This window comes from Mustela nivalis (assembly GCF_964662115.1).
Source record: "Mustela nivalis genome assembly, chromosome: 5".
Classification (NCBI taxonomy): domain Eukaryota; kingdom Metazoa; phylum Chordata; class Mammalia; order Carnivora; family Mustelidae; genus Mustela; species Mustela nivalis.
The window spans coordinates 4,961,155-4,988,689 of record NC_139024.1 but is presented as its reverse complement, the minus strand read 5'-3'; the positions used below and the strand labels follow the sequence as shown (position 1 = coordinate 4,988,689).

At 37.2% G+C, this 27,535-nt stretch overlaps 1 protein-coding gene across 3 annotated transcripts in view; it reads right to left on the bottom strand.

The window, feature by feature from the left end:
• The window catches only part of PACRG (parkin coregulated), a 512,311-nt gene that overhangs the window by 390,998 nt on the left and 93,778 nt on the right, over window positions 1-27,535 (bottom strand). The window lies entirely within an intron of this gene.

The window sequence follows — 27,535 nt, the reverse complement described above, 5'->3', positions numbered from 1 at the left end:
AAAATAAACTAAAAGGTCAGAGTGAAGAGATATTTCAGGTACAAAAGTAATATGGTGTGGTGATGGCTTGGCTTTGGAAGTGAAAGAAAGTTGTCAAGGATTCCTAGATTCCTGGCTTGCTCAAAAGACTGAAGTTTACTATGGCGTAGCTTTCAGATGGAATGGTATACAGCATTGTGATTTATTTCTGCAAAGTGGGCAGGGCATGCTTCTTCTCAGATCTCTGATGTCAGGGACTGTGATGATCATGTCCCAGCTATGGCGCTCTGACCTTCATCACCGTGTTCCCACAGGCTGCTCTCAGGCGTGCTGGGGTGGGGCAGCTGAAGCAGGCTCTTCCTGGGGACACAGGATCTTCCGACAGGCCACCGAGACTCAAGGACTGCTGACTGCCCCACCCATCGCTCCTCAGGGCCGGCAGTGCAGTCCGAGGGCTTCCACCCCATGTTCTTCCTCCTCCTCCTCCGCTGGGGTCAAGCCCACGTCATGGTCTGCGGGCTCGCCCGCCCTTGCAGGGCTTCCCCCTTTCCTCATCTATCTCCTGCATGTCTAACCTTGTTTTGACATCTGCTATCTTAAGGACACAGATGTTAACACAGGTACTCTATCATTATTGTTACTGGAAAATAATCATAATGTGATATTTAGTAAAAAACAGGATACAAAACATTAGGGAGTGTATGATAACATGTAAATTAAAATGCAAAATTTGAAAGAAGCAAACTGGCAATTAATTTTAGCAGCTGGAGGCAAATTAACACCTTTCTATTAAACTGTAAACATGTAATTCAAGAAAATAATTTGAATGAAGCTAAGCAGATCATATAGGTTAAAGTCCCAAGCCTCCGAGAAAGAGAACTGGCATGAGGTCTGCAGCGATCTGATGGTAGAAATATTAAAGGTGACAGCAAAAGGCGTTTTCTTGAGATAATAAAAGAAAAGCTAAGTTTAGTTAAGTGACTGTTCATCATAGGTTTTACAGATGAATATATACATCTAATATTTAAACATATATATCCTTAAAATTTTTTATTATATATTTATCTTTATAGTTAAAAATATTTTTAATCATATCAATAATGAACTTTACCTAAAAGTATGGAACCTCGCCCCCTCCACACACAAAATAGATGATACTCCTATTACACTGACACAATGAATCTTGCAAACTGTGATGTTCTTGCCCACTGTTTTGACCTGTGAATGTGTTTCACATAGTTTTAATTCTGGAATATGCCATTTTATATAGAGAGTTTTCCATTTTTTAAAAAATTTAGCACTATATCCTAACTAATTTTACCACATTGCTAGTCCAAAAAATTATAATATCTTATCAGATGAATGTATTATGATTTAGTTACCAATTATCCAATTATGGATATTTAGGCTGCTTTCGAATGTTCAGTATAAAAACGAACAGCTTCCCATAGAGTTCACCTCCATTCTATCATTTCCTATCGAGCTCAAGAAGGGAAGTCATTTTATCAGAGAGCACAGGAACCTATCGCAGGCAAAGACACACAGGTTAGATTAATAGAAGAAACCGTTTACACACGGAAGGGGAACACCTGTATATAAAGATCATACTAATATATAGATAAGGTATATAAAGATCATACTAATGGCACGAAGCCCCAGTGGACTCGTTGGTACTGAATCAAGCTTCTGTGTATAAGTAACTATAAAATGGCATAAAACGGAATAAGTAACTGTTAAGATGAACAACAGACAATGAAGGATTACAAGCTTAAGACAATGTAAACGTAAGTCCGAATTTAAGATTTAGAAGAAGAAATTAACATTAAAAAAGCAAAAGACAGAATAGGATGCAGGACACACAAAATAGAGAAGAGAGGAAGAAACAGTGTATGCTATTTTTAATCACTTTTTTCATATTGGGAAGAGGAATTTTACTAAAAAACTCAAATAGTATGATACTTTTCATTAAATTGTGTAACACAAACCTTAAAAGAACGGAAAAGTGGCAATGAATTATTATTTTTTGTTAAAATTTGTCCAATGGAAGATTGCAAGATCCATGCTGGTTTTCTCTTCCTCAGTGGCAAGCATCTGTACTTGGAGATCTAACATAAGTGGTGGCAGAGATTCAAAAGCACATGCTACGGAGTATAATACCTAAAACCACAAAGCAAAAAACACCCACATCTTCTCTGCTTAGAATAGAGTTTCATAAACCCTTGGTATTCTTGATTGTCAGGATTATGATCAAACATGTATTTAAGAAATACAATTAAATATTTATAAAATACATTTGTGGTTAATAAATTATTTACAAATATTATAACTTGGTGTTCATTTTACCACTTTGTGATTTGTTCATCTTCATACATTGTAAGGTATCTATAAAAGAATGGCTTCCTAGTACGGTCCAATGACTCAGGATAGTGCTTTGCCTTCTTTTAATAAATTACAGATAACAATAAAAATAATATATGTAGAAAAAAGATTGTTTCTGTATATAGGCAGAAAACTATTGTATCTTCAGTTTAGAAATGAGATTTGTTTTATGAACAATTATGAAAGGGTAATAAATAGCGAACAGAATAAAATTTAACATAAACACTCTTTTTTGTAATGCTCATGTATACTTTGCATGGCAAATCATACAGGAATGACTGATGAAACATTGATTTATTAAATAAGCCATTTCTAAAGTATATTCATCATCAGAAAAATATACTTTAGTAATGAAAAATAGTAAAGTTTAGCTTGTATAATTTATTCTAAACCTCAAACAATGTAAGGAAATGGGGAAAGTGAAAACAAAACTTTTTGTTTTATAAAGTCCTCAAAACAAAGTCTGCTGAACGATACAAAGAAATATGGTAAAAATATAAAAATTCAAAAACTAATTAAGTATACACATTCCCATTATTCTTTAAGCTTATTTTAATTTAATTTACCAAGATAAAGGGGATTTAATCTTTTATGTAAACCAAGTAAACTCCATTTGGTTTGAAATGTATTACTAAGTATTACATTAGAATTAAATGTTGGATTAGCATTAGGATAGGCTAAACCTTCATGGTATTCCTTAACATGAAATCCCAGCTTCTAGGTTGCAAGCTGTCACAAAGTAACACACAAATGATAGAGGCAAAAAGGCTTCTATGGAAACAGAATATCCAGTCTGGCATGTTTCAGTGCTTTAAAGCATTTTTAACAAGAGCTGGTAACAGGGCCAAAGACACTCAGGGCCTGCCTAGATTATTTTCCACATTATTATTATTATTATTTTAAAGATCAAATAATTCCAAGTTTTAGTCAGGGTATGAAAAGCAAAATCCTTGCAAGTAGAAGAGAAAACTGAACACCAACACGCATACGCATGTGCACAGGTAAGAGAGATATTACACAAAATATTTGGAAAATGGCATATACATAATTCAACTGGCCTAAAACAATTTGTGTCATTTTTAAGCTTTTTTATAATTTTTTTTTAATTTGACAGGCAGAGTTCACAAGCAGGAGAGACACAGGCAGAGAGAGAGAGAGGAGGAAGCAGGCTCCCCGCCGAAGTGGGGAGCCCGATGCGGGACTCGATCCCTGGACCCCGGGACCATGACCCGAGCTGAAAGCAGAGGCCCCAACCCACTGAGCCACCCAGGCGCCCCAGCTTTTTTAAACCTTTATGTATTTGTTATGTTTTATACTGGGTTAAAAAGAAAAAATATATTTTTGTCCTGATATTTTATTTTCTTATTTTATTTTCTAACATGAGACTTCGGTACGGCAGGTAGTTTTTTCACTCCTTTCACTGGCTACTAACATTTCAAGTAGACGTAATACAATTGACTTAATGATTTTTTTTTTTTTTTAACATTTAGAGTCCATAAACCAATAACTTATGAAAGGAATCAGAATATGCTACCACACAATATGTCACTTTGGCATAGATTATTTTGAGCTGAAGTCAATGAAGAAACAGCAAACACAGGAGGAGCTCTCTGTTCTCCCTTTCTGCATAAAGGCAGGGAATACATTTCTCCTTTGTAAAGGAAATTTTCATTTCTAATAGTGCCCTCAGGTACTCTATCAGGAAGAAGACAGGGGTGGGGGGTGGGGGAAATGAGGGGGTGGGGGGAAGGGGGGGTGTTGTAACCCTCATCACCTGAGACGCTTTGAGTCCGCATAACAAACTTTACAAAACAATCTTAATTGCCTTGCCTTTCCTAGTTTCTTTCCCACAACTTGCTCCTCCCCAGAAGCCCAAATCCTCTTTTATCTTGGGTTTAATTTCTTTTCCATACTTTATCACCCTTTTTAAAAATTGTAAGCCCCTGTTTTTTTTTTAATATTTTATTTATTTATTTGAGAGAGAGAGAAAGAGCATGAGCAGGGGGAATGGGAGAAGGAGAAACAGACTCCCCGCTGAGCAGGGACCACGCTCCCCCGCCCCATGTGGGACTCCATCTGACACTCCAGGGTCATGAACTGAGTCTAAAACAGATGCTTAACCGACTGAGCCACCCAGGTGCCCCCAAGCCCCTGGTTCTATTAGTTTCTGTTCTGGGAGTCTCTGCTATGTGCACACGCAATAAACTTCTTCTCCTAGTAATCTGTCTTTCGTGAGTTTAAATCACACTCCTCAGTCACTAAATGTAAGAAGGTAGAGAAAATGTATTTTTCCTCCCTTATACCTATATAACTAACAAAATAACCCCTTAACTATGTGCTTAACACATCTATTAAACCTCTTATAAAATGCATTATGCTCTTTTCCTAGAAACAGAAGTTTGAATGGCAGCTGCCCGTAGCTTGAGAGCTGGAGGAATAAGACGACGTTATCTCGTGGGTACAGAATCTTAGTTTTGCAAGATGAAAGGATGCTGGAGGTCGGTTGCACAACAATATGAATGTACTTAACATCTGAAGAATGGCGGGAGATGCCACCCCAAAATATGCCACTTCGGCAAAAACATTATTTTGGTTTAAAGGCACTTGAAAATAGCAAATACAAGAAAAACACTCTGGCCTTTCTTTTCGTTAAAAGGAGGAGATGATGGTCTCATGTGAAAGCAAGCCTTTCTGTCTGAGAAGGAAAGTAACATTCTTATCAGGGGCAAGAAGTTGAGACTGAGAATTCTACAAAAACAGGCCTTGTTAAAATAATTCATGTCTTCCTTAAACTCCTCAGATGATGTATTTTTTCCATAACTGCCTTTGTTCCTCCTACTAAGTAAGCAGTATGTTCTGCCATTTTTGGGGTCTTCAATCCTTATAAGGTCGGCCATGTCACATAAAACTTACATAGTCTCCTGTTGATCTGTCTCATGCCGACGTAATCCTAAGACCCAACTGAAAATCCCTAACAAAGGCAAGAGAAAAACATTTCTCCCCTACACACTACTGAACTGTACACTTAAACATAAATGGTAAATTTTATATTATGTGTATTTTACCATCATTTTTTAAAAGAACAGCAAAGTGATTGTAACAATACTTACAAAATGTTAGTAAAAATAAAATTGTTATAATGAAAAAGTTCTATTATTTCCTAAAATTAAAAAATATATATACTTTTAAATTTATTTTTTATTTTCAGCATAACAGTATTATTTTTGCACCACACCCAGTACTCCATGCAATCCGTGCCCTCTATAATACCCACCACCTGGTACTCCAACCTCCCACCTCCCGCCCCTTCAAACACCTCAGATTGTTTTTCAGAGTCCATAGTCTCTCATGGTTCACCTCCCCTTCCAATTTCCCCCAACTCCCTTTTCCTCTCTATCTCCCCATGTCCTCCATGCCATTTGTTATGCTCCACAAATAGGTGAAACCATATAATAATTGACTCTCTCTGCTTGACTTATTTCACTCAGCATAATCTCTTCCAGTCCCGTCCATGTTGCTACAAAAGTTGGGTATTCGTCCTTTCTGATGGAGGCATAATATACTCAATAGTGTATATGGAACACATCTTCCTTATCCATTCGTCCATTGAAGGGCATCTTGGTTCTTTCCACTGAGACTGTGGCCATTGCTGCTATAAACATTAGGGTACAGATGGCCCTTCTTTTCACGACATCTGTATCTTTGAGGTAAATACCCAGTAGTGCAATGGCAGGGTCATAGGGAAGTTCTATTTTTAATTTCTTGAGGAATCTCCATACTGTTCTCCAAAAAGGCTGCACCAACTTGCATTCCCACCAACAGTGGAAGAGGGTTTCCCTTTCTGCACATCCTCTCCAACACATGTTGTTTCCTGTCTTGCTAATTTTGGCCATTCTAACTGGTGTAAGGTGATATCTCAATGTAGTTTTCATTTGAATCTCCCTGATGGCTAGTAATGATGAACATTTTTTCATGTGTCTGATAGTCATTTGTATGTCTTCATTGGAGAAGTGTCTGTCTATATCTTCTGCCCATTTTTTGATATGATGTCTGTTTTGTGTGTGTTGAGTTTGAGGAGTTCATTATAGATCCTGGATATCAACCTTTTGTCTGTACTGTCATTTTCAAGTATCTTCTCCCATTCCGTGGGTTGCCTCTTTGTTTTCTTGACTGTTTCCTTGACCGTGCAGAAGCTTTTGATTTTGATGAAGTCCCAAAAGTTCATCTTCGCTTTTGTTTCCTTTGCCTTTGGAGACATATCTTGAAAGAAGTTGCTGTGGCTGATATCAAAGAGGTTACTGCCTATGTTCTCCTCTAGGATTCTGATGGATTCCTGTCTCATGTTGAGGTCTTTTATCCATTTTGAGTTGATCTTTGTGTACGGTGTAAGAGAATGGTCGAGTTTCATTCTTCTACATATAGCTGTCCAGTTTTCCCAGCACCATTTATTGAAGAGACTGTCTTTTTTCCACTGTATATTTTTTCCTGTTTTGTCGAAGATTATTTGACCATAGAGATGAGGGTCCATATCTGGGCTCTCTACTCTGTTCCACTGGTCTAGGTGTCTGTTTTTATGCCAGTATCATGCTGTCTTGGTGATCACAGCTTTGTAGTAAAGCTTGAAATCAGGTAACGTGATGCCCCCCGTTTTATTTTTGTTTTTCAACATTTCCTTAGCAATTCGGGGTCTCTTCTGATTCCATACAAATTTTAGGATTATTTGCTCCAGCTCTTTGAAGAATACCGGTGGAATTTTGATCGGAATAGCATTAAAAGTATAGATTGCTCTTGGCAGTATAGATATTTTAACAATGTTTATTCTTCCGATCCAAGAGCATAGAATGTTCTTCCACATTTGGAGTGTTCTGTAGTTCCTCGAGTACAGATCCTTTACCTCTTTGGTTAGGTTTATTCCCAGGTATCTTATGGTTCATGGTGCTATAGTAAATGGAATCGATTCTCTAATTTCCCTTTCTGTATTTTCATTATTAGTGTATATATTTTTAAAGGAAGAGAAAAAGAGAGCTCCAATTCCAGAAAAACTTCCCAAACAAGTTCTCCAGGCAAGGGGACTAGAAAAGCTTCAGGATATCAGAAGTGGAAATAGGTGTTCATACTATCTTCCTGAGTTACTAGGAGGACAATTAACCATACTAGAAATCATGTCACTAATTGGAAGTAATGTGTTCCACATCTTGAAGTAGGACCATTTCCCAAGACTGCTGAAGGGATGGGCAATAGGTTTCTGGTTAGGCAATAAAAGACAGCTAATTAGTCTTGAAACTAGTGACAGGAAGCTTGAATGCTCATTCTATGGGAATCACATGAAATTCAACACATTATAATGCATCCATGGGGAAGAAAGTTAAAACTCTGTACATTGGACTTAATATGTTGAGAAAGCTCTAGTAATAGTCTTTTTTTTTAAAGATTTTATTTATTTATTTGACAGAGGAAGAGATAGATCACAAGTAGGCAGAGAGGCAGGCAGAGAGGGACCAAGAAGCAGGCTCTGCTGAGCAGAGAGCCCGATGTGGGGCTCAATCCCAGGACCCTGAGATCATGACCTGAGCCGAAGGCAGAGGCTTAACCCACTGAGCCACCCAAGCGTCCCATAGTAATATTCTTTGAGAGAGCTTAGTAAGAGGAATTAGCTAAATATCAAAATGAAATACTGTTTCTTTCAAATGTTGATTAAATCTTCACTTTATAAATTATACAAAAATGATTTTAAAAAATAATTGGAGAAATAATTTGAAAAGCTATTAGAATTACAAATCCCTGATTTTCATGTGTAGAAAAGAAGACTATAACCAAACAAAATAGTTTATTTGGAAGTATCTTCTCTATTTATTTGAGCAAAAAATTAAAAATAAAAAAAATGAAAGATTGCTTTTATGTACAGAAGCTAGAAGTTCAGTCCCTAAGAGAAAAATGTTTAAATATTAAAACCGTAGCACATGATGCATTGCTGTTTCTATGTAATTCCTCCTATTATGAGAAAAATTTATGCAGAAGCTTGTCCTTCACAGATGTTAATTATCAGAATAATGTGAGCCTCATTGTTCCCACTTTCCTTTAAGCAGCAAATCCCAGAAGGAACTAAAGAATATTATAGATGTGGTGAAAGTTGTTTAGAATTTGTAAAGGCTGCTAACACATGCTGATCATCAAAATCATTTTAAACCAAATATAGCAAGAATTTTGTTTAATTTCATTCAACTATTATAAAAGGAAATTTAGAAGCAACCATCCCATGTCAGTCAGAATACTGATAAGACATATTTAGATTTTGTGATTATTACAATGACTGATAAAAAAAATCTTTTCTTTCATGGCTTTACTTTCCTCTAAAATCCACATTTTAATAGGGAATAAAGGAAGTTTAATCAAAGAAGCAGAAAATAAATCTTTCAGGTTTTTCTAATGTCCCAAAATATCATTATATGGTATTCTGAGTTAAAATCTCAAACAACTAAGATGTCTATTTTTTAGAAGTGTGATTTTATCATATTCAGTGACTCAAGCACCAAGACGGCAAGGATTTAGATGGTGTACGTCTAGCACCTAATCAGTGCTTGGCACACAGCAGATACTCCGTAAGTTGAGTGTTGTTGAATGAAATATATGAAACCAATGAAAATCCACAAGTATACATTGAATTCCATTAACTCTTGATCACAAAGACCTATCTTAGATGGAATAAGTAGTCGTGTATGTGTCAGCCTTAAGAAGTGTAATTTACAGACGCTCTTGCCCGACTATTCTCTTATTCTCTAAGCCCCACATGCCTGCCATTGTACCCAAATACCGCCATTAAAGTCATGCTCTTAGGCTCAAGTAATGAACAATATTTACTTTGGAAAAACAAGCAGCCCTCTAATGTGATTAACACGGAACAGGTGAGTTTAGTAGCCAGCAGAGTAAGACAAAATAAAGCTGATTAAAAATAAGACAGAAGGGTTTGTGGGAAGCAGTGATGGTAACAAAGGTGCTCATGAATATTTCTTGAGTAAACAAGTAAACTGATGAATAAATAAAGGACTGATAGTGTGTATGTCAGAAATACAGATAGTAAGAAGATGCCAAGTGGCCACCAGAAGAGATATCTTGAGTGGTTTGATTTCTCTCTCACCAGGCTCATCTTCTGAGCTGCCCTGACCCACAGAAGCCACCAGAAGAACAATGTGCTTGTAAGCGACCTGCCCTCTGCCCTGTTCTCACACTTTCATCCAGACTACCATTCTTAAATCCTTCCATCTGAAGAAATGTGGAGCTCCTCCTGGATGGCATTGAAATCCACTAACAAAAAGGCTTTTCTTGGTTCACTGTTTTGCCTGGGACAGGCATGGTATTGGGCTCTGCAGAAATACCATGTTCCTGGGGCATGAGGGCAGGGAGGGTGTCATTTTATAGAGAATAGCCAATGACGGCTGCTTTGACGTGCTAGACTGCAGACCTGAGAGAGTGAACTTGGCCAAGAGCTGGGAAAAAAGTATTCCTGGTGAAGGCCAGGGATGGCTCTGGGCTTAAGTCCTCGGAGCCAGGTAACTGGATGGGTAAGGACAAGCCAGGGTCACAGGCAGTGACACTCATGGTGAAACAAACTTTAAACCTGCCAGTGACTCCATCTGTCTGGCCACCTGGAGCTCAATGAATCCTCCATGGACCTATGGACATGCAAAATCTTAATCCCAGATTATCCAGGCACACCAACTTGGTCTCCCCTAATTTCGCTTTTGGCTTAATTCATCAAAAGTAGTCCAGTCAAACCAGAAAGGCGTTCTGGTTCGTACTAGGGGATGGGGGCATGGAGGTGGAGGGAGAGAATAAAGCAGTTCACTGATGTGAGATCCATCAGCTAGGAACCGTGACAGCATTCTGAGCAGATTTCATTCTGCTTCCTGGTGTCACAGAAGTAACACGAGCACACTCCTCCCCTCCTTTTTTTTTTTAGCATCCCATACTATATTGATTTTATATTAAAGATCTATTTGAATAAATAAAAATGAAAAAAAAAAAAGAATCTGAGACCCAAAATATGGCTTAGGTGACTATGCTGACTTTTTATTAGTCAGAATCCAGACTTGGTTATATTACCTTTAAAAAATATGCTGCAGTTACTTATTTAAATATCCTTTAAGTATTCTGTTACTCTAACAATAAAAAATAGCTTAAATATACTGACACTCCATCTGCTATACAACTCTCATCAGATTTATATTAAAAAATAGATGAACACTTTTGTTCTGGTAAAATAATTTCATAAAGAAAAATAAATTATAAAAATGTGAATTTATTAATTACGCAGAACTTAGATTTTTGTTATAATGATCTTGATATCCAATTGATTTCTCAAGCACATTTTCTGCACTACTTTTTTGGCTCAGAGTGGGGCAGGCACTTAGATTTATGGTTTATAAAATACAGGAATTTTGCATTATTTTAAGTTACTTTTTACTTCATTTTACTTATGACTAATGGCGCACACTGTACAGAGACCTCTATCACAAATGTCGTCTGCTGCACCTAATGAATTGCAACCAGCCAGTGTGTGATGGATGAAAGAATGCTCAGAACAAACAAATGGAGAGCACGTGTATGCAATGCTCAACTTAATCTCCTCTCATTTAACTCTATTAATTTCTGAGATAGAACAGTATATTATGTAACCATCATAGTAAATGTCTGGTATGTTTATACAAAAAAAGATACTATGCGATCAATTTATCAGATTGTGTCTCCAAAGGATATATGCCAGTCCTCCCTGTAGGCCAGACTTTGCCTGAATTGGAAGCTCCAATTTTGTGTGACCCACGTAAAGACAAGACAGATATGACACTTCAGTACCCAGCTGTGTCTGCTCATGTGTGTCGTATTATTTCCCATGTCTTTTTCTAAATCTGCTTACTTGTGATGATTTTATTTTCGAAAGCAAAGAGAAAAGGGACATAAAAGTGGATTTGGTTGGTTATCTAGGCTTCCTTACATTTGAAATGTGTAAAGTACTTTTCACAAAGGAAATATATATTTGCATATGCTCATAAAATATTTATATTGAAATATACAAAACACAGTCATTCATGATCCCTTAATTAGCTTTTAAGTAGAATAAGAACTTAATTAAAATATAATTTGTTAATTCATTAGTGTTGGGTTATAACTTTGACACTGATTTTCAGTAATTAATGTGTCCTGAAAGAACACAATTCATTTGGTTGTTTTCACCGTATTTTCTCTTTAACACTTTTGTCTTTTTGGCATCACCACATTTTAAAAAGGGGAAATCGTCAAGTATTTTTTTAAGAATTAAAAAAAAAATACTACCAAATGGCCTCTGATGAAATGTCACTTTATTAAAATAAAGGGATTTCCTCTGATTACCGCATAAAACTGTGCCCAGTCTTCCCATGACTATCTCTATCACCCTGTTTTATTTTTCTTTGTAATATCACCATTTAACAGTCTTTATATTTACTTATTTGATTGCTTGTTTTCTTCCTCTATAAAGGAAACACCAGGAGGACAGGGAATTTGTTTCTTTCATGGTTGTATTTCCAGAATCTAGAGCAGTGCCTGGCACATAGTAGGAATTCAGGTGATGTCTGTTGAATGACTGGATGCTTCTTACTAAGTTGCACGGACATTGGTTAGATGATATGTGGTTAAAAACAACACATACACCACAGTTACAATATGACCAGACCACTAGAGTTTATCTATTTATCAGCAATTAGTAATACTTGGTGAGCCGATACTACAAAGGTCCTCAAAGGACTACAGACAACATTCTATAAGGAATCATACAAATAAACAGCTACCAAAAGATTTATGGAGCTTAAAAACAAAATTAAAAACATGTCTAAGATAACCATCCTTACGCTGGGCTCTAGAATAGGTGACGATTCAAATTGCTATTGTGTTAAATAAATGAAATATATAAAATGTGAAAATATAATATTTTAATAAAGTACTTGAAACATCAGCTTTAAAATATTTATTCATGATAAATCAGGCCTATGGTAAGGGAAAGTTAGATAACACCCTGCCGGGGTCCTTCCAGAATCCTTCAGCGGAGACCTGAAGACAGATGTCTATACCACTCAGCATTGAGACTAGCAATGGGGTGTGCTGGATTTCCCAGGAAAGGTACTAAACCAGGAGTAAAGATTAAAAGGGAAGAAACAAGATGGCATGTTTGGGAATCCACCCATGCAAAGGTTTCTGATTTATAAAGTACAAGACAGCAACTGATGAGAAAAACTGAAGTGACTCTTTAAGAAGCCAAATAGTGGGGTGCCTGGGTGGCTCAGTTGGTTATGATCCCAACTTTGGCTCAGGTCATGATCCCAGGGTCTGCCTTTGGCTCAGGTCATGGTCCCAGGGTCCTGGGATTGAGCCCTACCTCGGGTTCCCTGCTCAGGGGCGAATCTGCTTCTGCCTCTCTCTTGGCCCCTCTCCCTCTACTCATTCTCTCTCTCTCTCTCTCTCTCAAATAAATAAAATTTTTAAAAAAGCCAAATAGTGATGCTTTACATTAATAACAGGCAAATGCCTTACCAAAAAAGCATTTCACAATACTACCATATTCTGTGGGGGATATCTTCCTTGGGTTTAAAATTAAAGCTCATTATTTCTGCAAAATGACCTAAATTCTAGTATTTTTGACCAAACAAAAATATTACTGGGGAAATTGCAACTGACTGATACATTTGCCCTCGGTCTTCCTTCTGTCTCCCCAATTGTATAGTCTCAACCATGAGAGTTTACATTTCTTCTTCATGAAATGAACCATCTCCCAAATTGCTTCTTGAGATTGGAAGCTAGTCCCAATTGTGAGTTTATTAAATGTAATAAGTTACAATAATGAAGTGTTAAAATTATAACCCACACAGGCAGAGTGAGCTGGAGATTCCCAAATAGAATTATAAAAGTCTTAACTTGTATTTTTTGACTTGTGGTTTTAATATTGCCAGTGTAATATACTAGCGCTTCTCGTATTGCATTTTTAAAAAATATAAAGAGAAAGGAAAAATGTATGCTAAAGAGTAGTCTCTTCTGTGCACACACAAATACTTGCCTCCCCACACAATGCTTCAAAAAGAGAAACTAACAGTAAATCTAAAGTCAGTATGTCTGTGAAGAAAGATTTATAAAAATTAAATTCTCTTTAATATATTATACTTTACTGATTTTTAAAAAAATGCTTAATGAGATTTAGTAAAACTTTATACAACTTACTGCTTACATGGGAAGCATTTAAAAATCTTTTCCAATTGATGGGTTAATGCTCAAGAAATTCACTATTACTAGACAGGAATAGTGAAAAGATAAAGGTCTTCTTAGGGTCACTCTACTCACCTTAATTTGCTGGTCAAATTTACAAAACGAAAACTGAAATCTTAACTACTGATGACTGTATACATGCACACACATGTACATACTCCCACCCACCCCCGTTATATATAAGCATGGAAATTGGTTGGCACAGAATCTTTACAAGTCTTTTCCCTGTCATTTTTCCAAGCCCAAGTTTTAATACTTTCAAAAGAGATTTAATAGATATCTGTGTGTGATTACACACATACAAACACACACATACACATAAAATCATGTAATACACATTAATTGTTAACATTCACTTAAATACAAGGGCTTCCATGAGAACTACAAAGAGTATTTTATTTCACCCATTTCTTTACATGAAAAAATTTTTAGATTTGTTATTGCAATAAAGAAAGTTTGTACTGGGGCGTCTGGGTGGCTCAGTGGGTTAAAGCCTCTGCCTTCAGCTCAGGTCATGGTCCCGGGATTCCGGGATCAAGCCCAGCATCGGGCTCTCTGCTCGGCAGGGAGCCTGCTTCCCCTCACCCGCTTTCTCTGCCTGCCCCTCTGCCTACCTGTGATCTCTGTCAAGTAAATAAATAAAATCTTAAAAAAAAAAAAAAAAAAGAAAGTTTGTATCACAAGATAGTTCTTCCTCTGTATCAAAGGCAAGATAGTAAGTTGATGGAGAAAGCAACCCTATCATAAGGTCTCTGGCTAATACAAATGAAAAAGCTAATACAACTGAAAAATGCTGGAAGAAAAGTTACAAAATATATATAGCCATTCTCAAAAGAAAGAAAGGCGAATACCAAGCTCCCAGAAAAGAAGAAAAAACTCAAATCTCCCATGGTAAGTGGGAGGCTGGTGAAGAAACCTGGAACCTGGTTCACATAAAAGTTAAGTCAGAACCTATGCCTGGGGAGAAACACACTTGAGAGCATACTGCAGGATGCCTCTCCGTAGGAGGGCAAGAGGAGTCGTAGGGAAAGTGCATTGCACAAAAGGGAAGCTCCCAGTAAAATAAAATAAAGCATGCAAAAAAAAAAGGGCGCCTGGGCCTTAACCCACTGGCTCAGTGGGTTAAGCCGCTGCCTTCGGCTCAGGTCATGATCTCAGGGTCCTGGGATCGAGCCCCGCATCGGGCTCTCTGCTCAGCAGGGAGCCTGCTTCCTTCTCTCTCTCTGCCTGCCTCTCTGCCTACTTGTGATCTCTCTCTGTCAAATAAATAAATAAAATCTTAAAAAAAAAAAAAAAACAGCCGAGAGTAAGAGAAAGTGGCAGATTCAAACTCACATCCTGGGAACTAGAGATAATAGATGAATGTGAAAGAAACTTTAAAGGAATATATTTAAAATATATAACATGATAAAGACAATAAGAGAAACCATAAAGCAAGGAAAAGACATAATGAAAGAACAAAACAGGCAGATCTTTTAAGGAAAGAAAAAAATTCTAGAATTGATATTCACTAAAACTGAATTTAAAAATAAAATTCAGGGGCACCTGGGTGGCTCAGTGGGTTAAAGCCTCTGCCTTTGGCTCAGGTCATGATTCCAGGGTTCTGGGATGGAGCCCCATCGGGCTCTCTGCTCAGCAGGGAGCCTGCTTCCCTTCCTCTCTCTCTGCCTACTTGTGATCTCTGTCTGTCAAATAAATAAATAAAATCTTAAAAAAAAAAAGTCTCTCCTTGTAAAAAAAAATAAATAAATAAAATAAAATTCAACACACAGGTTAAGCAACACATTAAACTCATCTGAAGAAAGAATTATTAAATTGGAAGACAGATTTGAGGAATTAGTCTAGAATGAAACAAGTAGATTAAAGACATGGAAGTAAGAAAAATGAGATTAAGAGATATGAAAGGAACCATGAAAAAAGTCTAACTTGTACTTAAAAGGGACTCCAATGTCTTCAAATTTAAAACTTGTATGATGATTTTGAAGCAAACACCAATTCTAGACTGAATCTCAAACAGGATAAATCTTTAAAATTCACATCTAGGTAAAAACATAAAAAATAGTGTATGTTTCAAAATAAGTGTAGAATTTTGAAGTCAGGGATGTCTCATTGATACTTGGGATTGCCACAATATGTAGACACATAGGACTGTGGATTGATCACCTCACGGTCATTTTCAAGGTAAAATTTGCTATTTGTTTATATAGTAATAAATAGACTGAAGCGAGAGTAAAAAACCTGTGTCAGCAAACTGCATTCCTTGAAATGTATAGAAGTTTATGAACTAGTAAAAACTTCGTAGAGTCAAATTTTAAGAATTTGTTTATAGAAATTATTTGAACCATATCATTAAAGTAGCAAACATTGAACACATACTGAATAAAGAATAAACACACTTCCACTACTCAAGAGGAAGTGATTTGGTTTAAGATTCGGTATGTGCTCTTTGTGCACTTTTAAGTTTCTTCATCAAACCATGATCCACTCTAGTCAAGAAGCTTCTCAAGACCAAAACCTCATCAGCTGGGCTACAGAGCTCACTGCCGAGTCTTACCCATTATAGCTACTCAATTCTTTTATGAATAGATGAGTCACTGTTGCCTCAGCGTTGATGAGATCACATTACTTCTCTGAAATGGAATACTGTCCCATGATGGACAGAACTAAATTGGACTTGGCTGTTCTAAAGAGCATCTGGACAAGAGTATCTATCACAGTATCTCCCAGCGCGTCACAAAACCACCTATGAAGATACGGACAAGGAGAAAAACTCGACCTGCAAACTGAAACCAGGTGTTATAATGAATGCACAGGTGAAAATAAAAGGAATTTCTACATACAATGAGGCCAATGGAACTGAACTTAAAAAGCACAATTCATGGTCAATTCATGTTTTGCAACCAGTTGCTAGGTGGTTTTTTTCACCCCTCCTCCACTTTCTGTCCCCTGAGAAAGGTAAGATGGCAACAAAATCAGGCGGGGGTGGGCATGGACTCAGCCACCATCCTGCTGCTATGAAGTAGCTGCTTTTCAAGACAAAGGCACTTGTCTTCCTCCTTCCATCCTCATTTCTGTCAATATCATTGCTACAGCCTTTGGCGGCCCACTCTCAGAAAACCTGTGAACAGGAAGGAGGGACAGAGACTCCTGGTCACACACTGCATTGCACCCTGGAAAGCAGTGCGCCCCACAAGCAAAATGCTGCGGGTAAGGGCAGAGGAAAACACAGCTGGGTGCATGTGCACTTTTAGGACTGTACGTGTTTACCTAATCCATTTGTCTTACTGTCAGAAGTCAAAGAGAGTCCCTGTAAGGCCAACAGAATGGGACAAGAGGAAGCATGTTCATACGACACACGGTATTGGCTAGGAGCTGAGCAGGCTCCCCAAGTCATGCTGATAAGGGCAGCTCTCCAGTCTCCAAGCAGAGTGAATGAGGTCAAGGACAACCCTGTGCTCTATGTTCTAGCAAACAAAAAGTCTAGATTGAGGTAAAATTGAAGGTAAATAAACAGTAATATATGAATCTTGCAAAAAATGAAATGGAATATCGTATTATAGATTTAGATGGTGAGGAAGCCCCTTTAAATTCATTACTGCAGAAATCAGTGATTTTTAGAAATGGGCATGCTCAAAGATTCACAAAGCCAAACCTCTTTACAGAAGAAAAGCAGAAATCCATTTGTTAAGAATAGACCAAGATAAAAAGAAAATGAGATTTTACCATTAGGAAATAATCAGACATGTTTGCAAGCCACAATATATACAAAATGTACAATGATATTGAGAACAGTATTGGTTATATTAGCGAAAGATTGGCAAGAAGCATTACTATCTAAGAAAAACTTCAATATCCAACAATAGGGAATTGGTTAAGTTGTAGAGTACTCTTGAGATTCCCAAAATGATTTTTAAAGTGCACATTCACTGATGTGGAAAGATGGTTATGACTTGTAATTAATTGAAAAAAGTTATGATGTATGAGTAAAATGTTTTGTAAAAATCTGAATACGCACACAGATCTGCGAATGCAGAGAAAGAGGATATGAGGAGTTCACACTAACAAACTAGTAGAGGCTGCCTCAGCTTGTGGGATTGTGGCTGGCCCATGTTTTTTATTTTTGTTAATCCAGGTACAAAATAAGAATAAATCACAACAGTATCTATGAGAAACTTGCTTGTACAATGATTCTGAAGCCGACACGTGTAATGATATGAGTGGGGAAACGAGCAGTATAAAAATCTGTAGGACTAAATAACAGCAGTAGAAGTCATATTTGAACTTGAGGCAGTGATAGACAAACTGACACTAGAGAAAACAGAAAATATATGAACGCTTTCATAAAAGTTTTAAAAAGTGAATAAAAAGATGAAAATATTGAGGGAGACAATGATAGGAATGACAGGATAAAACACGTTTACACTCTTCATGTATTTGTTTTAAGAAAGAAAAGAGAAAAGAGAAAAATCACCAATGACATCACAGAAAAAAAAAACTTTCCTCACTTGAGAAAAAAATTTCAAGTAAGTAGGCAAAATAATATTACTCTATTAAAGAAAGAAACACTGAAAGCTAAATATACACATGCAAGCAACTTTTAATCATACAAAAATAGTGCAATTACCCAGGCTGCCAGACAAAATAAACAAGCAAACCAAAACAGATCAAGGGAATAAAAAAAATCAGACTGGTCTTAATTTCTCAGTAATCACATGTTAGAATGTAATGATACTACGTTTTTCAGAGGTATGGAAAGGAACAGTTGTTAATTTAAGAATGTTAATATGAAGCAAATTGTGTTGCATGCATGAAAGTTGAAAAAATATAGTTTCAAGATATTCAAGGATTTGGAAATCTCAACCCATGTACTTGCTTTTCATAAAATTGGTTAAAGATGTACATGAGCAGAGAAAGATGAATCTAGGTAAGGACTCAAAGAATGGAAATACATGGCTTCAAAGTTTTATGGGTTTTTCCCTTGTTCAGACTGGAATGCAATTGTGGAAACTCTGCAGGGTTTTTGCTGTTGTTAGGAGTATGTCTTAGATTGGGAGCAGAAAGTGGTTTTATAATGATTTTGTCAACCGCCTTTGTCTATTTTTACACCTTGTCCAATAGCAAGAAATGTATTTCATAGTTAATAAAAATTTTTCTTAATATTTGTTTCTCTTCTCCAAAAATGTCCTAACCACATGTTCCCAATGACAAACACATTTCCAAGTATCACTGTGGTATAAGAATTGCTAAAGGAGATGCCACATGTGCCACTGCCCATTGCAAGGACCACCGGGAATTTAAAAATGCATCTGAAACTGTGGGTTTTGTTGTTGTTGTTGTTGTTGTTGTTGTTGCTATTGTTGAACTGGAGAGAACTATTAATTATTAATACTCCTGTGGTAGCTATGTCCATTATTACTCTCCTCTCCTAATTAGGTCCTTGAACGTTCCCCTGAGCCCCTTAAAAATCATCCTATGAAACAGAATTTCAACAAAGTTAAAATATCCATGCAGAAGAACTGAACTGAAACATCAGTTACTAATTATCTCAGAATAAATGCTGTCTTCTGCATACATTTTATCTGTTTTCCAAATTTTCTTAAAATAATCACCTATTACTTTTAAACTATGAAAAAATCAGAAAAATCTAAGAATAAGTGCATCCCATTTTTATATGCCATATAATATATAGTATATACATATACTATATATTATATATTCTATATAATATAATATAATATAATAAATATATAATATATGTTTTATGTTTATGTATATGTATAATAAGTGCATCCCATTTTACATGCCATATAATATATGCCATATATTATATGGCATGTAAAATGGGATGCACTTATTATATGCACTTATATATAAAACATTATATATTATATGCCATGTAATATATGTATAATATGTTTTTACAAGGTACTGTATACACTATGACCTCAATTATGCAAAAATAAAGACAGAAATACTTCAAAAAATGTTAACAGTTGCATGCATGAATGGTGCAATGGTGGGTGATTTATTTATTCTTTCTACCTCCAATACTTTCTTATTTTATAAAATAACTGTATATATTTCATATTGAGAATAGAACTCCATAGGTAATGATAAGGACGATCTTTTTTTTTTTTCATGATCAACTGATTATCCTATTAGTACTGATTTTTGCATATAACTTTCAAGGTCAGGATAAGTTTTTTGATAAAGGTAAAATGTATTTACTAAAATTGCTGCCTCCAATATGGATTAAAACTGATATCAGTATTCCGTAACACTTTATTTAGATTTTACCTGAAAGAAAAGGAAAAACTTTAATACAACTACAGGGGGCTGAAAATTCACTCCATATCTGGAAGCCTCAGATGCAGAGACACACTTTGCCCACTCTAAATAAAAGCGTCCAACAAACATTGATTTTTTTTTTGTTACTATCGTACCATCAATCTGATTGCATGTGTCATCTGTCAAAGAACTTCTTGATCTCAAAAGTGCTTCAATAAAGAAAAGGGATATGTGACAAGAGATAAGACAGAGTGGGAGCCATTCATTAAATTACTAATTGGAACAGATCTGGAGATTCGCCCTCCAGGCAGATACAGAAAAATCATCAAAGTCCAGTGTGTGTCCCCAAATGGAACTTTCTAACAAGCAGCAACACACATTGTTAGTTTCAAGATTTGCGTCCTGATACTCCTGAAAGGGCAGGTGGCAGGGATCTCTGGGAGGGTGGAAACCGGCCCAGGTCTTGGTGGGAGAGTGAGTGACACCGCAGTGTCCCAGCTGGGACACCCTCACACCACCAAGACTGCCTCTATGTTTCAACAGGAGGTCGTTGAACGTAAAAAGCAGGAGTAATTTGTTTCCTTGCAGTTGTCAGTCCACGGAGATCTGAAACTTACAACATGGCTTGTTTCCCTTGGGCCCCTGGTAATGAGAATTGTCTTCAGCGGTGCCTACGAAATCACTGTCACAGAGCTGCGGTCGACCTTTCTTTTCAATCTCTGCACTTTCCAGGAGTTATAAATCAGTTGACTTTCAAGCTCGATGAGATGGCATATGCCCTAGTTTGAAGAACAGATGGAGGCTTGGGGGAAAATTGTTTCTGCAGGCTTGCTACAAGCAGCACTGCTCCATAAAAGTGAACCATTCGCACTAATTTCTCACATAAATTATATAGGCAGCAGGGAGCACCAGCCCATTCAGCAGAAAATCTTTCATCTAGCTTTCAGAGGTCATCTAACCAATTTAAATTAAAGTTATTTCTGATACATGGCTGTTTTTTCGTGCTGTACACTTTTAAGACATAGCAATTTACATCAAATAAAAGAATGGCATTAATTGTGCATGCCGTCCCCTCCTCCAAAAAACACAGAACAGCACGGTAATTGCCAGAGGATTATTTTTTTTTTCAAGACCTCTAGAATAAGCTCTGTCTATTAATTAATCACAGAGGAATTAATAGGGGAAATGCAGCAGCTCTCTTGTACAAAAATCAGGTAAATTGTCACTTCTTTTGTAAAATTTGCCTTACAAATTCTACTAAGGCCTGCTATCCAAACTCAAGCTTTGGCAGTTATCAAAAGAAACAGAAGCCCAGGACAATTCCAAGAGAACATTCATCCTTCTTCATGTGAAACAAATTATGCAACTCTCAAATAAATTTGCCTACAAGATTTGAAAAATCAACATTGGTTTTACCTGGGGTAGAGGGTCGGTATAGACAGAACATCAATCTTTTTTTAGTCCTTAAGAAACTGAAACATTTAGAAACTGAAGACACCAAAGGACTAATGATTAATCCAAAGTATAGAATGTTGAGAACAATGTGATGAAGACTAATGGATCAGATATCATATCGCAGAGTGACTTACATTAAAATGCAGTACTATTTACAGATAATGAGCTACCATGGTTTGGGGCTGATTTTAATTGTAAGAAAATTAGTGCATGATTTTAATAATAATTATATTCAATAACTGTTTTTCCTACTAGGAAATTATTAGTTATGTCAATGTAAACAGTCACATTGACAGAGCTTTTTATAGTTCATGAATACCATGAGTGCTGTTAAGGACTGAAAAGAACTGAGAAAAAGAACATACCAAGAAGAAATTCTAGAGAGTCATGCCCAAGTATTAGCAAAGAGGGTCAACCTCGAATTGAGGGTGCAGTCTGGCCACTGTTGTCAGAAATTTTAAAAATGAATTTGAGTATTCATTTATGCATAGTGCTTTCTTTACTTGGATGTTCAAATTGGACATATATGTAGTCATTTAAAAAGGTGAAAACTTGCCATTTTGAAATTTATGAAATTTTAAAAAATAAGTTCACTGGGAACGCATTTACATAAAATCAAAGGAGCATTTTCATGAAAAAGTCCAGCCCACTGAAACCAGTGCATATAACTCTGGACCGTGCATTCAAATTTACTGCAATTTCTAGGCAATACTTATTCCCTGAAATAGTTCATGGATATCACAAATTATAGTTATTTCTATAATTGGGAAGGAAATTTCTTAGAGCTCCCATAATTGAAAAGCGGCCATACCAATCATCTAGCATGTGGTTCTCACTCACTGATGAAGAAAGTGAAGCCTACAGAGTGAAAGACATGTCATGAACCAGTGTCGAGAGAAGTAAAACCTGGAGATAGCCTACCCGCTCCAGAACACTTTCCATTCATTCCCTGCATATCACTGGGCGCTCACTCTGTGCCAGACACTGTTCCAGGTGCTGAGATACATGAGCAAATGAACGCGGGAGACAGAGGCTCTTCCCTCAGAAGACTTCAGAATAAGTCATTTTTATGAATCCTAATACTGGCTCCACTAGAGGCCCTTATTTCCTTTTCATTTTCTTCTACTTTTCTTATTATGCGAACTCTCTCTATTTTACACAAATATATAATTTGTTATTTAAAAAATTAGAAAAATGTGTTTTTAGTTACCTAATTAATGTTAATTTATGAAGTCCTTTTTTAATTAAAAAAAAAAAGTTGTGTGATCCAAGTTTTGACCAACGTAACTACAAGAATGAATACATTAACCTCAGGGGAAGGATGCTTTCGTGAGGAAGATCACATCGTGGGCGGGGAGTAGAGGCTACTTAAGTCCGCTGTCACCTGTACCTGCCGATGTGCATCAGTTCTTTCTTTGTCAATTTTACTTCAGAATAACAGGTCACTAGAATCATTTACATACATATTCAATAAGGGATAAGAAAACAAGAGTGCAGAAATGCCCCACACGGCGATGCCACTTTGAACAATGCCTGTCACAACCTTGCCAGGTGAGGGTCTACATGTTGCTGACAAAGCCCATTTTGAGTTTTTTCCCTGTTGAAGACAGTCTGGATGTCCGTTCTCTGAGTTGCGTTTTTATCGAGGGTTTCTATTATATCCTGATTTGGCAACAGTTATAGGCTATTTATTTCTTGTCCAAATCTATCTAATACCTGGGACATCTTTAGGCATGTTCACCAGAAATTTAGTGAAAACGAGACTCAGTATATGCCACATTCTGTCATAAAGCATGGAATCATGGACAGGTGGAGAAAGGGGATTTCTATCAGTATCTACAATATCAAAATGCCTAGAAAGTGAAGAAACTTAGAGACACCTTAGTGCAGCTGTAGCTCACCAAAATAAATAAGTGGTTTATAATACCATACAGTTAATTTAAAAAACAAACTCCAACATTTTTCTCCAACTCCTTCTGCCAAGGTCTATATAAAAGTGGCTGTTTTAAAGTAACTTGCATTGCCCTACTATTTTAAAATAATGGTTTGGGATCAGAGTTTGTAAGGCAGTGAATTTCATGTGTTACCTATGATTTACATATCTGTTCCTCATGAAGCGTGTAAATAACAATGATCATTTCCCCTCCTTTAGGGTAGTAAGGACTTCAGATTCCTGCCCCCAAATAGGGAATTAGAATGGGCTCCTGTTCCGTCTCCAAAACTGACCATGGGAATACTAGAGGCAAAAATGTACATTCCAGGAAGTAACAAACAAAAAAGGAAGAAAGAAAAGAAGGAAGGAAGAGGGAGGGAAAGGGGAGGAAGAAGAAGAAGGGGGGGGGGGGGGAGGAGGAGGGGCAAGGGGAGGAGGGGGAGCAGGGAAGGGGGGAGAGAGCAAGGGAGGCAGGGACAGGAGGGGGAGGGTAACTCCGGAGGAACCCTGAGGGTGTGGGAGCAGGGACGGAGGAGGCGGGAGAGGACAGTTTACAGCAAACTCTTCTACTCCCATGTGGAAATTCAAGATGTGGAGACTCAAACACAATTTAGAATGTCCTTTGTTCATGCTGATTCTCTGCTTTGTAACTTATCCAGAATGTTTAGCAAAAGCAGCTAACATTCACTTCTATTGCTTATGCTCTGGATATTGAAGATAACAGCCATAGAATAAAGTCACGTTTCCTTGAATGCTGGCAGAGTCAAGGAGAATGCAGAGAAAAGAAACAGATTTAAAAATTCTCGCTTAAGTCATTATTATGTTTTTAATGTCTTTAGCCATTAATAATTAATCATTCTTTAGCTGTATGTAGAAAATGTATATTTAAAAATTTTTTAAAAGTGTACCAGAGCTTGCCTGGTAGATTTCACATTCCAGATCAGATCTATTCATTTTTAACAGATAATTAACTTGCCACTGATCAGTATATGGAAAAAATTTCAGTACAAAAAATTGCACTACAAATAACCATTTTCATGGGCACTAAACTAGGGTGGCAGTTCAGGATGCAGATTGAAATTTCACTACAAAAAATTTCACTACAAAATTTTTGCAAAACCTTTTCTATATTTACCAAGGAATATTTGATAAGCATAGACAGCCGTGACCAAAAAATGCATGCACCAGCCCTGTCTTCTCATTTCCTAGTAATCTGCACAGAGCTCTAGCCCTCATCTGGCCTGCAGGTTCCGGCCTTCCTTTTGGACCGCTGCTATCGTAGTGGAGAGCAGCACGGCCTAATATGGTAACCATGTGGCTATTTAAATTAAAATTAATTAAAATTAAAAATTTAGTTTCTCAGTCTCACTAGGGACATTTCAAGGGCTTAATGGCCACATATGGCCAGTTGTAATTATTAGACAGTGCAGATGTAGAACATTTTCACCATTGCAGAAAGTTGCATTAGTACTCGGATTTTCAGCGATCCCATACGGAATAGACCAAACCGTAGAGATTATGGCATTTCGTCTGCCTTGTTTTCCTGGCCTGGGAAACACATAACCATTTTCACGGTCACTAAACGAGGGCGGCAGTTCAGGATGCGGGTTGAAAAATCTAAATGTGCAAAGACATTTACCTACATCTAATTCTTCTATTTTCGACTTTCTCTGGTCATTAATAAATTGCTACCATAGAGCATCTTTGTTATTTCAAGAAATATGTGACTTCTAATACAACAGTGATGGGGTTGGCTAATCTAGAACAGGTAGACAGGGAATTTGGGGTCGTGGGCAGCAAGAATCAGCAACTTCGTGGGGGAGCTGAGCCTCAGGGGCTGGGACAGCCTCCATCATGCTTCAGGACGGTGACTCCTAAGGGTTTCAGAGTCACAGGAAATTCTGATAAAAGACATCCCACTTCTTACTACTTAATTGTGCATGCCATTTCAGGCACTCACGAACCCCTTGAAGTCCCAGTGGTGTCAAAAGCAGTATGGAGAAGGGACCAGTATTTTCCTGGGAAAAAGAGTTACTCGGGAGCTGTCAGCGGGAGGGGTGGGGGTGTGAGCTGTGACACGACCTGTGCTCTGTCTGCACATAGGAAGGAAGTACCATGCAAAGTCATGGATTGTTTTGTTTTTGTTTCATTGGGGTGGGGGGTACAGCCCTGCTTCCTTCAACATTCAAGGCCCCTTCCTTAGGTATGGCATCCTAAAGATGTCCTCTGTGGCTACCAAGTACTAGATTGTTCCCACAGCCCATGCACCAAGGAATAAATACGAATATATTGAGAGACTGCTTACAAGCCTATCTTTAATAATTCTAACCTCTTCATTTCAATATTAGAGTAGTACAAATGAAATGTGGTTGGCAGAAGCCTACAGGTGATAGGGTAAGAGGTTTCTTTACACGTATGCTATTCTTCTAGAACCGACAGCAAATAAAGTCCTTCCTTTTTATTCGGACTTTTTAGCTTGCTGAATCGGTACTATCGTCAATAGTAACTTCAAAGAATTAATACAGCTATAAAAAGGAAAAGTACTTTATATCCCTTCTGATTGTTGGATTATCAAAGATAAAACAAAATGAATGATTCATCCTATGTTTTCATTCTTTTCAAGATGAATTTTTTTCCTAGTCTCTCAACAATTCTAAAAGTTACTCATAAGACTATTAGAGCAGGTCAAAATAAATCTATAAAGTTTTTGTTGATATAATTTTCATGGACTATTATTGCTTAAAACACCAAAATCTACTAACTTTTTTAAAAAAGAATTATAGCATATCCTTTTACTCCAAAGGACTGGGATTTTAAAAAGCTTCCACTGTGTTGCCCTGTGGAGCCAGTAGACAGACAAATAAACACAAAATCCATGTACCTAATCAAACGTAAAAAAACCCACAAAAATCACAGTAAAATTTTGGGAATATATACGTATATTAAGACTAAAATATCTGAATGACTCATACTTGCTGTAAGTTTTTCCTCATCGTATGCACACTGTCAGATAACAAATACACATTTTAATAGAAGTGATTAAAAGCAAGATAGTGCAGTCCTTCAGCCTCCTAAAAACATTATGACAAAATGTAATAAAAGGAACACCTTCAGATTTCTATGACCAAATAGTCTGTAGTAATTCTACGTTCAATAACTGAATTACATTATGGCTACTCAAGGTTTAGAAATGTTTGATAATTCTGTGAAAACATTTAAAGACATACTGGAAATAATGCAAACAATTCTCTTACTTGTTCCATAAAGGAAGGAAAAGGTCAATTTTGATGAACTTAAGTGTTTATATTGATGAATTCTTTACTTTGGCCATTTTATTTTATTTAGTGCTATAAATTTACACAAAGTACAAACAACCCCTACCTCCACCTTCAGACGCGACTGTAGGACTTTTTCGTTAAATGGGTCAATTGCATCAGTGAGATGGTATTTGGCAAGCACCTCTCACGTTCCTCACCCTGTGGTGATACACACATGTGCCGCTCTGGCTTTAGGCAGAGAAACCCTTTTAGCTGATAAAAATCACCCAAAGCAAGGTCCTTGATAGCAAAAAATAATTAAATAGCAGAAGCCGGTTACAGATCAGCATTGGTTTTTTCAAATTAAATGTAAAAGCCTTCTCCGGTTAAGAGACTGGCAAGTTTTTACAAATACCATCAGTGAGCCTTTTAGAAAGAAACACAGCTGCATTAGAATGGAGTCATTAGGCAATACATTTATTTTGAAGCCAATTAACCTTTTGTCAGAAAAATGTCGGTGCCGTAATGGTTTCAGCGTGGAGGTCAGCCTCTAACCGGGCACGTGTGACAGCCACCGCCGCTGACACGTGCCGCAGACAGAGAGAGAGTGCAAGCGCGAGAGCCGACCTGCTTTTGTATTCCACTCCGCATTGCCAGGGAGGGGACAATCTTGACCCATCCATTTAGGTAATTAAAGCTTCCATTTGGAAGTGTCCTGCAGGAAGGTGAAATCCGGGGGAGATGAATGGCTGTTGCTCTCCGCATTCGGCCACCAGCTCCATCATTTGATGGACCGCCTGAAACAGGCACCACTGCCAGGTTCTCATAAAAATAGAGATGAATTGGGCAGCAGACGATTCTCGGAGGCAAAGCAACTCTGTCATTTTCTTTTTTGCAGCCTGTAATTTAATTGTTAGTCAAGGTGGACAGCCGACACAGGGGGGCTTTCTCTAAGAGC